The sequence below is a fragment of the Quercus suber genome, unplaced genomic scaffold (genome assembly GCF_002906115.3).
Source record: "Quercus suber isolate HL8 unplaced genomic scaffold, Cork oak 2.0 scaffold_504, whole genome shotgun sequence".
NCBI classification, from domain to species: domain Eukaryota; kingdom Viridiplantae; phylum Streptophyta; class Magnoliopsida; order Fagales; family Fagaceae; genus Quercus; species Quercus suber.
Window position 1 is genome coordinate 502,697 of NW_027069953.1, and position 18,831 is coordinate 521,527.

General features: G+C 37.3%; 1 protein-coding gene and 1 pseudogene across 3 annotated transcripts in view; one reads left to right on the forward strand and one right to left on the reverse strand.

Annotated features, from left to right (window-relative positions):
• The window catches only part of LOC112010730 (E3 ubiquitin-protein ligase RSL1), an 11,031-nt gene extending 10,849 nt beyond the window's left edge, over positions 1 to 182 (reverse strand). For all 3 annotated transcript variants that reach the window (XR_010624953.1, XR_010624952.1, XM_065763370.1), the window contains exon 1: positions 56 to 182. The gene's annotated coding sequence lies outside the window, so the exon portion shown is untranslated. The remainder of the gene's footprint in view (positions 1 to 55) is intronic.
• A 12,121-nt stretch (positions 183 to 12,303) lies between these two features.
• Positions 12,304 to 13,388, forward strand: LOC112033120 (homoserine kinase-like; annotated as a pseudogene).
• Positions 13,389 to 18,831: the final 5,443 nt, after the last annotated feature.

Here is an 18,831-nt window from a genome sequence, read left to right on the forward strand (position 1 = left end):
TGTTTTTTTTTTTTTTTTTTTCCTTTCTTTGTTTAGAGTTCAGAGTTTAGATTACCAAAATGTTGTTTTTTTTTTCCTTTCTTTGTTTAGAGTTCAGAGTTTAGATTAAGATTAGGATGTGGAGAGAGAATCATCAGTTACTACTGTTGTTAATTGGCGTAAGCGGAAAGGGAGGTGCTCTCTGTCTCTGTCTCTGTCTCTCTCTGCTTTGCTGGCATTCTTCTCTGTGCTTCATTACATACAGTTTGGGTTTGTACAATTCTCCACATTTCTACTAAATTAATCACCTCTCTTCCCGAGTATAAAAATAAATAAATAAATATATTTTTAGCAAGTGAATAATCATATTTAATTATATAAAAAGTTTCTCAAAAAAATATTGATTATATAAAAAAGTGAATAATCCTATATATAATATAATAAAAAATTAGAAAATTCATATTAGGTCCATATTTTTCATCGAGATTAAATTTTGTAAGGGTGCAGTGTAAAACCTATGCTTTACCCCGCTAATCCCAATATGTTATATTATTTTATCATATATTTAAGAATAAATACAACCATACCCAATTAATTATAATGTCCATATATAAATCTAACTAAATTAGGAGTTTATTGAGATGTTATTAAGTGTGGCAAGATATGTTGAATTCCAAGTATAATGCTGATGTGGTAATCTCTTATTAGATTGTGTAAAATATGAGTTTTACACTCTATTATTATCAAATTCAGACTTTTTTTTTCTATATATATATATATATATAACGTACTCTTTTTCATCTTCCCAATTAGAACCTCAATCTTTTTTATTCCAAGTTGTAATAGAGTATAGAAAATAATGAAAACATTTTATAAAAATTTGCATTTCACATAAGTAATTGAGTTCGAATTTGGTAAGGATGAGGTGTAAAATTCATGTTTTACATTATCCAATAAGAGATTACTACATCAACATTTTACTTAAAATTTAATGCATCATATCACATCTAATAACATTTCAATAAACTCTTAATTTGGTTGGATTTATATATGGGTATTAGAATTGATTGAGTATGGTTATGCTTATTCTTAAATATGTAATAAGATGACGTAGTATGTTGAGGTTAGAGAGATAAAATATGAGTTTTACATCACATCTTTACAGAATTTAATTTATAAGTAATTAGCATCTTATGGCATAAAAGATTTATTTTCACTTTCTTTGTCTAAATGAAGCAATCTCTCTCTAAGCGGAGCTTTCTTTCTTTATACCCTATGTTCAATGGTACTAATTTGAGTTATGAACAAGCCTCAAGTAAAATGCAATGTTTTATCAACAATTTTCCACTTTTTTATATTCAGTTAATGTTAAAAATAACAAAGACTAAAAACAAAAAAGAGATGGGCGTTTCAAATTTAAATGATTTCATAACTTTGGGACTTTAATTGACAAAATTAAACAACTGAATATCTTTGATTTGGAGTTAATGGAGTATTAGATGGGACAACCTACAATTATCATCTATATCTTAGTTGATTGAAATGCTACTTGACCCACCATATGTGTTGCGGTTCAACGAGGAAAATAACCAAGTCATGAGTCTCATGACTCCTTCAAACTTAATTGTGATGCTGTAGTTCAGCAAAGTTTTTCTTCCATGGTTGTGGTAGTTAGAGACTGGAGAGTGAAGAGGGAAATTGGTTTTTGCTCACTCAAAGAAGGTAAATACCAACGTCCCTCTTTAAGCAGAGTTGCAGAGGCCAAGACAATTATTTTGGCACATCATATTGCTACTAAGTTGCATGCCTTTCACTTTGTAATCGAAAACGACTCCAAGATATGCATAGATTCTATAAGGGCTCCTATTTCTCAAGTTTCATGGAGATTGCTTAATTTTGTATTGGCAGTTAACTATGCATTTGTTGATCTTGATTCTTTATCCTTTAGCTAGGTTTATCGTGAGGTGAATCCAGCAGCCTATAAATTAGCTAAATGGTATTGTAGTCTAGTCTTTCACTAAAATTTTTCATCCTGATTTGATAAAATTTAAGTAATATTTCTATAAAAAGAATAACTCAATTGCAATTGCAATTGTTGCGACTGTTTTTATAAATGTTCCATAATAAGTGAACAACTAGCCACCGTATTCATGAGATATGACTTGGATGAGATTACTTAAAGAGTGAACAATTTAAAATTTATGTGGAGAAAGCAACTACTTTAAGCAAAATATATGATTTAGGAATATATATATATATATAGCCTTATTGAAGTTATTTTTCATTGGTCACAAAAAAATCAATACTATCATCTTTAATAATATTTTGTGTGGATTCAAAATCAAACTATTTTTGTAGGTCTTACTCTTGATTCATAGATGGCTCTTGTGAATATAAGTAGAGCCTATCATGAACACTTGGCAGCTTCATCTGCACTAAAATCTCTCCCAGCTTAACTAGTGGCAACTTCCTCAACTAGGGTGGGTGGGTAAAGATTAATTTTGACGTGACCATTAGACCTTTCTCCATAGCCATTGCGATCGGCAAAAATGATGTTGGTGAAATCATTTTAGCTCAAACCTCCATATTGCGTCATTCTCAGCCAATTATTGGTGAAGTCAATGCTGTCCTCTTAGCTTTGAAACTGATAGTTCATTACCAGCTTAAGTTTGTTTAGTTTGAAGGAGACTCTAAATCGGTGATTGACAACTTACAATCTCCTCCGCTAGGTTGTTTGTTTCTTTAGCTATAAAATCTGTTTCATGCTAGGATTTTTGTTTTGTAAACAGGAACTTGAATTATTTAGGGACAAAATTGCAAAATGCCCCTTTTGGACAAACTAAGCAGCGTTTTGCTCTCTTTCTCAAACTAATTAGGAAAATGCCCCTTTTTTGAAACTCGATTTTCTCAAAATCGAGTTATAAAAAAAAAAAAATTTTGGAGCCCTATAGCGGCGTTTTTAAAAACCTATAGTGACGTTTTCAAGACCTATAGTGACATTTTGTAACTCGACTTCCAATAAATCGAGTTATAGGTAATTTTTAAATTTTTTTTTTTACCCATAACTTGATTTTATATAAATCGAGTTACAAAACGACACTATAAGTTCTGAAAACGTCACTATAGATTCCTTAAAAACGCCGCTATAAGGCCTAAATCGATTTTGAGAAACTCGATTTTCAAAAGAGGGGTATTTTCCTAATTAATTTGAGAAAGAGGGCAAAACGCTGCTTAGTTTACCGAAAAGGGGCATTTTGCAATTTTGTCCAATTATTTAGCGCATAGCCTTGCTTGTTGGGGCGCACATTGTAATTGGGATGGACCTTTATCTATTCCAACTATTCTAGTTTAGGTTTTCAGCTCCAGAGATAGAGATGGTCTAAGGTCCTTCTCCTTAGCTTTTGATTAATATATGGTAGCATGTTATTTGTGTAATGCACGGATAATATTGTAATATTTTATGTAAGATGATTTAGGAGTGTTGTATAAGTATTATAGCATAATTGTTGTAGAACTTTATTAGTAATAAATTCATCATAAAAAGCGACAATTATAAATTGTACACACATATCTATTATAATTATTCAACTGAAATAATGAGAAAAAAAAAAACAACTTTAGAGGAATATTATAAAATAAAAATTGATATGGAATGTGTCTTTCTCTTTCTTTGTAATTCTAAAACAAAATACACGTCCTAAACATCTGCAGTTAATCACTTCATTTACATAACCCACAAATTTGCAGTGTCCGACCTTAACATCAAAATTGTATTTGCCGTTGTCACTCAATATAAAATTCAATCCCCCTTTCCTTGGTTGTAGCCAATTCATACGAGTTAGGATTAAATGAAACAACGATGTTAGAGCTAGGTAGGTGTCGTTCAAAAATTGAAGGTAAATGATATCGTTTTTGGTTTGTGTGTATTTGACATGAGATGATATGAAAGACTGTGAGTAGGTATATATAATGAAGTAGAAGTGTAAGAGGTGAAAATTGTGAATTAAAATGTAAAGAGACTTGTGTGTATGTGTGAGAGGTGAAAAATCTTGAAACATTGAACCAAATGATACAAAAAATATTTATTTTTTAATTAGAAAAGTCTTGAAATATTGAACCAAATGAAACAAAAAGTCAATATTGAATTTGTTCTTATCCCTTATGTGTCACTTAAGAATATTTTAATTTTCTATGCATAAAATGTGCCACTTGGCAGAACCTTATGTTTTCTCATGTGGAGTCTCTGTTTATATATATACGTGTGACTTATAAGTTATATTTCTTTTTCATTCTTTTATATAATTATTGAATTATTAATTAGTCCAATTCTACAAATGGATCAGTAAATTATAATGGCTGAGATTTTTGAAATAATTGAAATCAGTTAAGCAACTTACCTTCTATTTTTAACAATTAGTTTGTGAGGGTGTGAGCCAAAACCAAAAGGCAGATTTTTTTTTTTTTTTTTTTTTTTTACAAAATTTATTATCTCATTTGTAAGAGTGGTTTTCATTATTTTTTTAATAATATTTTAATAGTAGGGAAAAAGATTTGAACATTGACGTCTTTGTTAGAAATACTAAAATGTGTGAGTTGAGTTACAAAGTTTTTAGCTGATCCTTCACCAATTGAAGGACTTGAATTGTGGGGGAAAAAAACTACTATTTTATGTTATATATCCTATAATCCTATCAATCTTGATATTGGTTATCATAGCATAGATTATTCATACCAACCGATTAAAAATGAAAGTTCATTCTAAACGCTGAAATTTATAAATAAATATAAAAAAAATTCCCAGTAATCCAATTATTTTCAAACGTAACTCATTTGCGAGTAATAAATACTAATAGCAATCTAAAAAGTGTGCAATCTTTGAAATACTACTCCATTACTAAACATGAAGTAACCCACAAACAACCATGATCAATTGTAAAAGGCCCGAAGACTTGTCGCCCATGACATTCTTAATTTATAATGTGCTTGGCCCAATTCCATGTCCATTGTCTACTGTTACTTTCTTCATTTCATCTTATTTTATTCCATTGATTGTTTTCCCCTGTTTCAACTTTCAAGTCGGCTTTTTTTCCTTTTCTTTTTCTTTTTTTAAATTCATTGTTACCACTGAGTTACTCGGGGCTTAGCTTACTAAAACACATTGAACCTGCAACTACATAAATATGCACTTCAAATCTCTATCCTTTAACCCTTCCTTCTCTAGTAAGATTTTTTATTAGACAAAAAAGAACCTTTTTTTTTTTGGAGCAAATACCCAAAAAAAATCCATATTATTGAATATAATTGATACTAGAGCATTTTTAGAAACGCAATCAAACACCAAAACACACATTTTTTTCTGAAAATCTTTTTGGCTGAAAATATTTTATGATCAGAAATCATTTCATGTTGAAACAAATGCAACCTTGATAAAAATCCAAATGATATGAACCACAGAGCTTACTACTAAGAGTTAAGGAATTTATTAATCAGTTTTGAAATTTAGGGAAAATCTTGCAACTGTACCATAGTTTTTTTTTTTTTAAGGGGAGCAACTGTACCATAGTTAATTAGGGGAAAGGGTATCTCATATACAATAATATTGTACAAATTTGTTATTACACGCCCTTGCAACCAAGTACCATCTCCTTGTTCTTAAACTATTTTCTCTTTATTTTATTTGACTAAATTATAAATCACACCATTTAACTTTGACATGTTTTTAATGTTTGATTTATTTTTCCCTTTTTAGTCTTTTAACAATTTCAATTTAATACTTCTATTTATTTCCATCCAAATCTTGTTTTTTGTTTTAGTATTTTGTTCACTTTTTAGAACAACATCATTTTGGCACACTTAATATTGTGGATTTTTTAGTGTTTCTAATGGAGACACATCTAGGAACTTACATCCTCTCACCACTGGCTATCAAATTATCAAAAACAAAACGTTGTGTATTGAATAGAATATATTAATTAAAGGAATACTTTTTCAAAAAAAAAAAATAATTAAAGGACTACATAGAAAATGAATAAAAGTTAAAAATTGAAATAAGAAAAAAAAAATATATATATATATACACACACATATATAAACTCAAAAACTAAAGAAAAATATATATATATATATACATACATATATAAAACTCAAAAACTAATTTAAAAACATATTAAAGTTAGAATGTGTAATTTGTAATTTAACATTTTATTTTTTTTTCTTTTCTTTCATTTTTCATGTATCCTTTTTAACAAACGTACAGTACATCTTATTGTTCAAAGTTAGATGTTAGGTGTTTTCAATTTATTAAATGTCTTTTACTTATTTGTATATTAATTAATCATTCTTAACCAACTATTACCGCATACCTTTAATACGGTGGTCACTTCACAAGTATAAAATGCTCGTGAGGTGTGAGAAGGCAATGACCGGAGTTCAAGTCTCTAGAAGGGAGTTTCACATTCATTTACACTTAGATTATATTAGAGTAGAAATTTTACCTTGTAAAAAAAAAAAAAAATCTTACCGACTTAACAAAAGTTTGCTCAGCATTTTACTTGAAGGAGAAAAGGAGATTTAAACAATAAACATATAATAACTTTACAAAAAAGATGTCATTTCGACTATCGCTTCGACACCTAACCTATCTACTTTCTTAAATGTAATGTAATGAAAACATTAGCCATGTTTTTTGTTGCCCAGTCAATTTTTGATGGCAATCAGTCATTAAAGTCCTGATGATTCAATTCATGAAAATCATAGGATTCCTGTCTTCATCACTATTATATATCCTGGTTTCATATTACAATTACCACGTTACCTACCATACCCACCCACAAAAGATGTGAGTTAAACAATTAATTTCTATTGATAATGGGAATGGCATTGGTAGGTTGCACAAGAAAGTGACTTGAATCCGAAATGCATCAGCATCAGCATCAGCATCAGCCCAATTCTGCTTTAATAATTTAGGTTATCATTCAGTAGAAGCAACAAATACCAATCCCATGCTATATTATTATGATCTAGACCACAGAGGTTCACTGGTTAAATTGTTGACTCTCAATCTTTCTTTCTTTCTTTTTTGCTGAATAAAAATTTTTATTGCAGGAAACACACCCACACCCAATATGGAATAACGCCCAGTGCCTTATAACTTGCTTCACGCAACTAATTATCACTGCAGTTTTGGTTATAACGTGTGAGTTTAAGGTTTATCGAAAAAAAAATTTATTAAAGACAGAACATGGCACATTACAAAGCAGCCTGAGTAATCTCCTTCAAGATTAACCTTAAGTTTGGATGGAGGCTAACCATTTCATTTCTTTCCATCTCCCACCATTTCAAACATACATACCCTAGAAGTTAACAAAACTTGGAGGGCTAAATCCCAGAAGTAGTTACCTTTTATTCAAAGGTAATTTTGTGGTATATATCCTCAAAAATCAATGACTAATTAATATATCATTTAGAGAAAAAAAAAAAAAAACAATTTGGCCAAACAAACAAGGGTTAGAGACAAATAAAAAAGTGTGTACCAAAGAATGACTTTTCCAAAAAAAGAAAAATATTGACCTTCCAACAAAAACACAGTAATATTTTGGCTTGAAATTAATTTATATTGAATAACACTTGGAAACATTATTTTGACGTCTTTGATGGTATGCTCTCTTATTTCGTGCTCAATAAACATTCATAATTACTCCTTCCGTCCCCTTTTTTTTTTGTTCTCTATTTCATTTTAAGATGTCTCAAAATATTGTCTTATTTTAAAAATAAAAATCATTAATTTACTAATGTTCCTATTATACTCCTATTAATTTACTAATTCAATTTTTGATAAACTTTTTTAAGGGTAGTTTTGGAAACTTATATATTTTTAAAAGGTAGACAAGATAATAAATGATGTCCCATTAAAATGTTTGACTTTTCAAACAAGGCAAAAAAAAGTGAGACGGAATAAATGATGTCCACTTGGAATATTTTCTTAAAGTATCATTAATTGTGATATTTTAAGTCAAAAAAAAGAAAGCATTAAAAAAAATGACATAAGCTCATTACTGAAAGGGGAGAAACATAAGTAGGTACTTTTTTTTTTGCTTGCATTAACATAAACATGCAGGTTATATGGATCTGTTGGACAAGGGAATATTGTTTGGTTTCTCATAGGTGTTACTATAGAATAGAATTCCTGATTACGACACATACATATTTATAGTGGCAATTTGTGAGACATAGAAATGTCATTAAAAGGTAGATTTTCAGTGCAAGATACATATATTTTTTGATGAAAGTGCAAGATACATATATATATACACATACAATAAAGTAAACGATTAATTAATGTGGAATTAGTCTTGTATTGATAGTCCAAAACATCCAACGTGGTGGGACATAAGGGACAAGACAAAAACCTCTAGTGTTCACACTGCTAAAAGAATATAGAAATGAGATATCAAAATATCATTTTTTTTTATTAAAAAAAATAGAAGGAGACAGTGGGCAATCATTATTGTCTCATTTTCCGACCTCATTGTCAGTGAGATAATTTTTTATTAAAAAAAAGAAAAAAAAAGAAAAAAAAAAAGGAAATGTTAATGGCGTTGAAAAGTAAAAACAAAGTCCACATATTTTCCTTCAATTAGACAGACAATAAGGAAAGACCCATGTGATTGTGCAGCATGGCATTGGTTCTCTTTTTTTTTTTTTTGAGAAAGAGCATTGGTTCTCTTAAACCAAGCTTTCTGACTGAGAATCTAACATTATTATTATTTTGATTTTAACGCCTTATTATTTTATTTTTTAATTGTCCTCCAATCGAAGTTTTATCTTGGTGATTGAGGGAATAACTTGGAAGGGGCGTAGTAGTTTACTATACATTTAATATTTAACCCTATATGCGTTTTTTTTTTTGAGAAAGTTTAACCCTATATGCTTGGTGTATTGTACTGGCTTTCAAACCGGTTCAACCTCTACAGTTCCAAACCAAGTACATATCCTATATTTATAACTCCATATGGATTTTTTTTAATAGCATAGATTAATAATTTAATATCCTCTTAATGATCAAAGCTCATTCCATGGATGGGATGCAATTTTACACACACATCAAAAAAAAAAATATATATATATATAANGTAACCAAAGCACTGACAGTTAAAATTAAAAAAAAAAAAAATATATATATATATATATAGAATATTTTATGTGACAGTATCAAGGTGGATAGAACCATATTCTTTACACAGAGATGGGGTAAATAAAAAAGAATATGGGTTTATTTGGAAGCAAAGAAATAAGAATGGCTTCTAGATGAACTATAAACCAAAGAAGTTCCAAGGTTGGGTTTAAGTACAAGAGTTTTCAAGTATATTTACCATTGAAATAATTGCACTAAGAGCTGGTGTCATACTTCTCTTTAAGAGAAGCTAATGAATGATTTCTTTGAATATAAGATGTTTTCTTTTAAAGGTTGGCCATATGCTGACCCTCAGTTTTGTTTCAGTATAAAGCATTTGAAATAGAGCACAAAAACCGATATTCATGGCCATTGATATATATCTTTGCTTGGGTTTTCTAATAACACATTGTCAATCATCTCAGAAACCATAATTTAACTGGCTCATGTCTGGGAATTTTTCAGTATCTCCTGTACTCGTTATTTTTGACAGTCAATATTGATACCAATATAATCTCCTTAAATGCATTTGTTTAGTTCAATTGATTTTTATACTTTTTGTGTTCTTATTAAGGCATTTCCAAGAGACTCCCCTTTAGCCTTGGACCTGTCTACCGCCATACTCACCCTATCAGAGAATGGTGAACTCCAAAGGATCCATGACAAGTGGTTGTCAAGGAAATCTTGTGGTTCCCAGGCAACAACTAATGAATCAGATGAGCTTCAATTAGAAAGCTTCTTGGGGCTATTTCTCATCTGTGGGGCAGCATGTTTTCTTGCTCTTCTTATATACTTTTGCTTGATGTTATGCCAGTTCAGCCGGCATGGAATTCCTGAAGAATCCAATCCTTCTAGAGGCGCCGGCTCCCATTCAGCACGTGTGCGGACATTCCTATCATTTGCTGATGAAAAGGAAGATGTGTACAAAAGCAAATCAAAAAGAAAACGTGAGGAAATGCTATCATGTAGTCGTGTGAAAGAAGATGAATCTAAGAGAACTCAAATGGACAATTCTCAGCAGAGGCATGACTGCGAGATTTCAGTTCACTAACAATTTTAATTTGTCCTAATTATATCACTAATTTTCAGGCAAGATATAGGTACAACGGGTTATGAAATTCAAATAGCTTTTCATGTAGAGATCATTTCGTTTGTTATAGTATATACTTCAGCTTGTATTGTTGTAAGTGTTTGATGGTCTACACAAATGTATTTGGTTCAAATATTAATACTCTCTCTTTTGTAAGCATCAACATCAGATGTCCCAAAAATGTCATTTTAACACATCAAAAAGGCTACTTTATTATTTTAACATACCATTTTACAATTCATCATACATCACATCTTTTATTCTTTAATTCTATACATTAAAATAATATATACAAATATTAAAATGCAGACATGTGAGGGGAAAAGAGAAAGTGAGAGAATAAACAATAAATGAGAAAGAGAGAGGGCTCACCAAGGTGAATAAAAAAGAAATAATTTTTTTGAGATTTTGCTATAGTGTCGTTCTATCAATAGAACGACACTATAGCATGTTGGAAATATTTTTGTGATTTGAAACACTTCATGAAGCTAAGATTTTGGTGTTTGATGTGTCAAATGCCAAAAATTTGGCATTTGGCACACCTATGTCAATGCTCTTACAATTCTAAGACTCAAAGTTTGGAGTTGTTTTCTTTTTGTACCAAGGTTAGAGACCCTGCCCTTGAAACCAATGTTTGATTCCATTTCTATTTTGTTAAAATTAAGAGACATTTTAAAAAATATATATTTATATTTGGGATAGAACCATTAGAAGAGAGATAGGTAAGAGAGAGAGAGACAGAAACCAAGGAGAAACTCTCCCTCCATTCAAACGTACCCTAAAATTTAGATGTTACACAAAGTACTGTTTACTAGATTAATCTATGGTAAAAGTTTTGGCTAATACAAGATATTACCAAAATTTTTCAAAGTATATCAAATTTGCTCTCTAGGTACAAAGACACTAAATACTGTTTAAAAGTTTCCTGCATCAAGTCAACCGATTGTCTTATCATTTTTTTTTAAACCAAAAGAAAACTTCCAATAGCTTGTCTTAATTGCATAAGTCTCACACTTGATCTTGCACTACATTATGACAATTTATGCACAATGTAGTATATAGATAGCTAATGCTAAAAATTAGTTGTAAAAAATGGAGAAAAATATTGGGAATTTTCACAATATCAAGCAATTTTTTTGTTCTTCATTAAAAAAAAAAAAAAAAGTAACTTTTTTGTTTATTAAGGAGCAAATCAAAATTTTCTTTAAAAAAAAAATAGTAGTACCTAAACATTGATCCAAAATTTAAGTTAGTTTTTTTGTAAATTGTATATTAGCCCCAGAGCCTTTCTCACTCTCACTCTTACTATCACAATGTTTGTGTGAGTGAGTGCTAAGCTAAAAGCAAAGCAAAAAGCTTGCAAAACAAAGAGATTTTTTTTAAAAAAATAATACTAAAATTCAAACAATTTTGTTAGTTAGCACATTTTCAAAACTATTTAGCAAACTAACATCTTGAGTGCAAGGAACTTGATTTTGGTGCGCTAAATCGAGCATTACAAACTTGAGTTCTATGCGTGGAAATCGACCATTACACACTCGAGTTCCATAAAACTAGAAGGAAGAAACCCAAACTACATGAAGAAGGAAAACAAACTAGAAGGATTACCCAAAAACCCAAACCAAACGAAGAAGAAACACGAAGAAGGCAAACAGATTGGAGAGATCAAACGAAGAAGGAATAAACATGAAGAAACCCAGACTAAACAAAGAAGGAAGAAACCCACGAACCAAGATCTCCCTAACCTAAACTATTCGACTCAGATTGAACCCAGGCAACGACGGCGAAGGTTCCAAGAGGAGGCGACGAAGCTCTAGGCGATGCTGTTTGATAATGTTTTGTTGAGCCTGGGTCTTTGGTTTGATGATATCTCAGGGAAATCGAGTCTTGAAGACTTAAGTTTCATGGAACTTGAGTTCATCACACTCGATTTAGCACAACAAAATCAAGTCTCTTGTGCTCGAGATGTTAGTTTGCTAAATTGTTTTGAAAATGTGCTAATTAACAAAATTGTTTGAGATTCAGTGTTATTTTGAAAACAAAAAATTCCAAAAATAAAGCAATGGCTCTTTGGTATCAACCTCCTTCTACATTGAATCTTATCTCATCCACTCTCAAACTCAACTCTTTACGCTACAACTGCAACTACAACCTCTCTATTCTGAATTCAAGACCCACCCACATACCTGAACTCGTATTCACCTCCGTCAAAACCTTTGCTCCTACCACCGTGGCCTACCTCCCTCAGCTTCGACTTCCTCGGCTACGCCGTTGACGATCTCAAAGACTTTATCTCCCTCTCCATCGACTCCTCCGTCTGCCCTGGAGAGATCACCATCACGCAAATATCCAGTGATGTCGCTGGAAAACTCAGCTACGATCCTCACTCCAATTATGCTGGCAGGTCATGAACATGCTCGGAATCCGATTGGTAGGACTTTCTTTCTCACTAGAAAAGGCTTGCCTTTAGGTAGTGGACTCGGATCTAAAGTCGCAGCGCCGCCGCCGGAGCAATCATCGTCAATAAACTGTTCGGCGGGAAGCTCTAGAAGGAGGAGTTGGTACATGTTGGAATTGAAATCAGAGGAGAAGGTTTCCAATTATCACACCGATAATGTGGGGTCGGCGATAATGTGAGGCTTTGTTCTGATTCGAAACTACAAACCCTTGGATTTGAAGAAATTGAATTTCCCTGCAAAGAAAGATCTTTACTTTGTATTGGTGAGCCTCGAATTCAAGGCTCTGACTAAGAAAATGAGGGCTGCATTGCCTTCAGCGATAGGAATGGCTAATTTTGTGTGGAATTCAAGCCAGGCGGTGGCATTAGGGGCGGCGGTATTGGAAGGCGACATGGCGGGGTTGGTGAAGGCATTATTGGGGGATAGAATTGTCAAGCCAAGACGAGCACCATTGATTTTGGGGATGGAAGCTGTGAAAAAGGTGACAATTGAGGCCGGGGTGTTTGGTTGTACTATAAGTGGGGTGAGGCCAACAGTGGTGGCGATGATTGATTGTGAGGAGAGAGGGGTGAGGATTGGGGAGAGGATGGTGGAGGCATTTTGGAGAGAAGGAGGATTAAAGGTGGTGGTGGCAATGAATCGGCTTGATCAGGTGGGTGCTAGGCTTATTGATAGCAAGCCTAGATGATGATGATGATGGTGATTGCAATAGAGGTTAGATTTTATTTTAAAGCATTGGTTTTGGTTTGGTTTTGCTTTACTTTGCTGTAGAGTTTTGCATAAACCAAATCAAAATCAGTGGTTTCACCAAAAACGAAATTTATTCCTAATCCTAGGCCTGGATGATCATGATGAATGCAATAGAAGGTAAATTTTGTTTTTTTTGGGTGAAAGCTTTGGTTTTGGTTTCGGTATTGGTTTGGTGTTTGGCTTTGATGTAGAAGCAAAATCAATGCAAGCCTAGATGGTTGTGATGATTGCAATAAAGGGTAAATTTTGTATTTTGGCAAAGCATCATTGATTTTGGATTTGGTTTTTGATTTGATATAGAGTGTAGCAAAAACCAGTAACCAATTTTGACAATCATTCTTTAACTAACTATTCACAGTAGGTTCTGTAGGGTCAGTTTTTGTTGCCTAAGCCCAAAAGAGATTGGTTATAGGCCCAACGAACCCAGAACAATGAATTTGTAGAGAGTGGGTTGAAGGTTTAGGCGCTGACCGGCGTTTACGAAGCATGAACACCTTTCTCTTTTATTGAAAAGATACTTAGAACAATTTACAGCTGGGGGACGCTCCTCGGCCCACGGCCGAGAAGGCTTTTTCACTCCCCCAAAAACCTCCCCTACATTTTGCTCACAGTTCTTATATATGCCTATCTTCTTCCTCCTGTTAATCATTTATTGGCCTTCCTCCTGACGGCCTCTCCCATCAAAGGTCATATCTGTGCTCAAGTGGTTCACCCTGATCGATGTCACCCTGGCAAGGGGTTACATCCCCATTAATGCGGCCAGAGGGGTTAGGTGAATGTATTCAATGCCGAGGTGATGGCTCGCCCAGAGCTTGCCCTTCTCCGTACCGAGGTCTCGGACGACCGAGGATAGGGTCATCCTCGGACCCATCGTGCGTCCTCGGCGCGGGCCATCTGGGCCTGGGTTGAAGTGGGCCTTGGCTATTCGATTTTCTGGCCCCTCAATAGCCCCTCAAAATCTTGCTGCACGCATCTTCGGGCGGGGAGAAGGATTTTGACATCCTCGGCCTCACCCCCCCACCCCTCGTCAGTGCTGGGGCCCATTCACCTGCCAAGGGCACGTCGCTGACGCTTCGGAGCACGTAACGTGACCATCATTAAATTCAGGCGGCTCTGTGCTCCCCACGTCCAATGAGGCGTTACCCATCCAACGGTGGAGATTCGTTTGGCATTTATGAGCGGGAACACCCGCATGGCTCCTCGATTTGGGGTATAAATACCTGTACGAACCGTTTCTTCCTGTTCCTCATTTGTAATCGAGAATATTCGTGTGCCCCTCCCGAGTTCAGCCACACTCTTACTAGCACCTCCAGCATAAAAGCTTGTCCGAGGAGCCCTTTCTCTTTCCTGTAAGTCGCTCTCTCTTTGGCCCCTCTTTCTCTTCACCCTTTTTTCTACTTCGCCTGTTCTTTCTTAGTTCTTTTAGGCGTCTACTGGGATGGGTAGGTTTAAGAAATACATCGATACGGAGGAGGCGATGGAGAAATTCATTACTGACTATAAAATTCTCGGTAATGTGAATCTGAGACATTGTGAGGACGGTGAGTGGCGCATATACAGGCAGGAGGGCGAGGTGGTAATTCCCGTAGTCGCTTTCCTTGAAGGGGGGATGACGATCCCCATGGGGCCAGTGGTGAGGGATTGCCTCACGTACTTTCGGTTGGCCCCCACCTAGTGTGGGATAAATGTCTTTAGGATTCTGGGCTGTGTGGACGCCCTGAACGAGAAGATAGGGCTGAGGTTGACCCACCATGACGTGAACTGGTATTACAATCTTCAGCTTCTTAAGGGCAAGTCGTATTACCTGAAGATGAGAGACAACAGGGTGCGGCTCATTCAGTGCCTCCCCGAGTCCAGCAAGGGGTTCTATGAGGATTTCTTCATTGTGTCAGGGGAGTGGCACGATGGCCTTCATTGCCTAACAACAAAGGGAACACCAGGTGGGGCAGTGGGAGACAGATAGGGTTTCAAGCTCTTGTCTTTTTTCTTTACCCCCTTTCTTTTTTACTAATGTTGTGGTGCTTTCCGTTTGCAGGCCCGCACGCCTTCCAGCGCCACTTCCATCTGATCAACCGAGAAGATTTGCAAAAGGTGCTGAGGGCGCCAGTGTACGTAAACGAGGACGACAACCACGTTAGGGCCGCCCACATAATTTTGGGTTATACACCTACCCAGAAATCGTTCCTGGTTCTGAAGCACGTCATCTTTGCCAACAATCCTCGGCTCTAGCAGATTACTGTGACCGAAGACGGATTTTCGTTCCCCGAGGAGCCCTCCGACCGGGAAGCTATCACATTAGCCGTCCCTTCCTCTTCCCGATTGTTTGTCGAGGTCGCCGAGGAAGCTCTGGAGGGGGAAGGGGACGCGTTTGAAGTTTTCGCTCAACTTGATCAGTCTGAGGATCCTCCCGAGGACTTGGGTGATCCTAATTTGAGTGAAGCAGACCTCCTGGCTTTAGCAACCCCTCCTCGGCCAACAATGGGTTACAAGAGGAAGCCTACCACCAACTTGTTGGACCTGCTTGAGGGCCAGCCGGGGGAGTCCCAACAGAAAACTCCTACTCATCCTTCGAAGGCTAAGTCGACTTCCGCTCAGCAGAAGCTCCCTCCTTCTCCTTCTCAAACGCACTCGCCCTCTGGGACCGTGCCTGCTGGCCCTGAGAAGAAGAAGGATAAGGGTAAAAGGATCGTGGAGGATAGGGCGGTGTCCTCACAGGAGGACCCTACTCTGCGGCCGCCCAAGCAGCTTAAGATAGGCGACCAGAGCCAGGAGAGGCGGGTCGTCGACACCACCTCCTCCGAGGTCCAGGCTTGGCTCCTAGCCCCGATGCTCTGTGGGGAGCCCCTGAGGGATAACGCCTCCCTCAGGGATTTCAACGAGGGCGAAGGTACGCGCGTGGCGGATGCATTGGAGAGGAGCCTGCTGCTCCCGGCGGACATGGCTGAGCTTAACTCTTTGACGAGTGAGCAGGTCTTCCTCAGCCTTAAGCGATATGTGGGGATGGTAAGCGCCGTAACCTCGACTCTTCTCCCACTCTTTTCCTCTTACTGGGCTCATAGCACACTGGCTATTCTGGCAGGCTGTCCAAGCTATCTTTAGGTTAGAGGGGGCGGCAAATGACCAGAAGGAGGACCTCAAACGGGAGCGTGCTTGGCACTACCAGGCCACCACGACCCTGAAGAATTCTGAGGCTGACCTTGCCAAGGCCCGAGAGGCTTTGACGACAGTGACCAGGGAGCGTGACAATGCTCGGTCTGGTCACGAGGGCACCTAGACTCAGGCCACTGAACAGACGAGGCGCCTGGGCCAGGCGGAGGAGCAATTGCGGATCGCGAGGGATCTAATCACTAATTTGCAGGCTAAGGCGGCAAAGGCCGAGGAGTCCCAGAGGGGGGCCAAATGGGCCAGAGACCAGGCTCTGCGGGCTAAGGACGAGGCTAACTACGGCAGGAAGTTGGCCGAGCGTGCCAAGGAGGAGGCTGAGTTCGCAGCCTACGCTGATAGGATGGCTTCGGTAGAGGCCGCCTACAAGGCTCAAGTCCCGGGAGTGTGTAGGCGATATTGTTCGCAGGTCTGGGCTGAGGCCCTCAAACAAGCTGGGGTGGAGGCCACATCCGACTTGTGGAAGGCAGAGAGCGTGTATTACCCCCCCGCTATCCGTGAGGCCGCCCCTAAGGACCCTAAGGTTGGGGAGATTGCTAAGGAGGTGCGGGCAGCTGAACTGGGGGAGCATTCGAGTGAGGAGGTGCCCTCAGAGATAGTGGAGATCCCTTCCGATGATCCAGCCCCTACCACTGAGGAAGCAGCTGCTCTCGCCGTACCCTCGCAGACCGTCCCCTTAAGCCAGGGCTCGGAGGAGTCCGGGGTTGCCCTTGTCGGGCCTGAGCAAGAGGAGTAGACTGCCCGGCGTCTCGGCTCGTCCTACTTTCACGTTATCATTTTACTTTGTTATACTTCTCTTCTATGTACTGTGGCTCTTGCCATGCAATTTTTACAAACTCATCATTGTAATGCGAATTTGATTTCCCTTTATTTGAGGTGTTTATTTATGTACACGCTGCCTGCTTTTCCTTTCTTCCTTAGATCTGTATGACTTTAGCTTGAATTGCATGTCGGTCAGTTGCGCCAGTAACGATGATAAGGAGAGAGAACGTATGCATGAGCAGCTCCCTTACGTCTTAAGGGTCAGGTGGGGCTTAGCCTTTTCCTAACTTGGGATATCTTGTAGTTAGCCTCCTTGTAGGCCTGAGTCCGAGGGCCATGCGATGCCCCTGTTCTGTTCGGCATCCTGGTCTAATTAAGGGTTAGTTTCCCCATAGGCCTGAGTCCAAGGACCATGCAGTGCCTTGGTTCTGTCTGACGCTTTCATTTCTCTGTAAGTATCTAGTTTCCCCATAGGTTTGGGCCCGAGGACCATGCAATACCTTGGTTCTGTCTAGTACCCAGGTGTAGAGGAATGAGTAGTTTCCCCATAGGCTTGAGTCCGAAGACCATGCAGTGCCTTGGTTCTGTCTAACTCTTTCATTTTTCTGTAAGTATCTAGTTTCCCCATAGGTTTGAGTCCGAGGACCATGCAATACCTTGGTTCTGTCTAGTACCCAGGTATAGAGAAGCGAGTAGTTTCCCCATAGGCCTGAGTCCGAGGACCATGCAGTGCCTTGGTTCTGTCTAACGCTTTCATTTTTCTGTAAGTATCTAGTTTCCCCATAGGTTTGAGTCCGAGGACCACGCAATACCTTGGTTCTGTCTAGTACCCAGGTATAGAGGAGCAAGTAGTTTCCCCATAGGCCTGAGTCCGAAGACCATGCAGTGCCTTGGTTCTGTCTAACGCTTTCATTTTTCTGTAAGTATCTAGTTTCCCATAGGTTTGAGTCTGAAGACCATGCAATACTTTGGTTCTGTCTAGTACCCAGGTATAGAGGAGCGAGTAGTTTCCCATAGGCCTGAGTCCGAGGACCATGCAGTGCCTTAGTTCTGTCTAACGCTTTCATTTCTCTGTAAGTATCTAGTTTCTCCATAGGTTTGAGTCCGAAGACCATGCAATACCTTGGTTTTGTCTAGTACCCAGGTATAGAGGAGCGAGTAGTTTTCCCCATAGGCCTGAGTCCGAGGACCATGCAGTGCCTTGGTTCTGTCTAACGCTTTCATTTCTCTGTAAGTATCTAGTTTCCCCATAGGTTTGAGTCCGAAGACCATGCAATACCTTAGTTCTGTCTAGTACCCAGGTATAGAGGAGCGAGTAGTTTCCCCATAGGCCTGAGTCCGAGGACCATGCAGTGCCTTGGTTCTGTCTAACGCTTTCATTTCTCTGTAAGTATCTAGTTTCCCCATAGGTTTGAGTCCAAAGACCATGCAATACCTTGGTTCTGTCTAGTACCCAG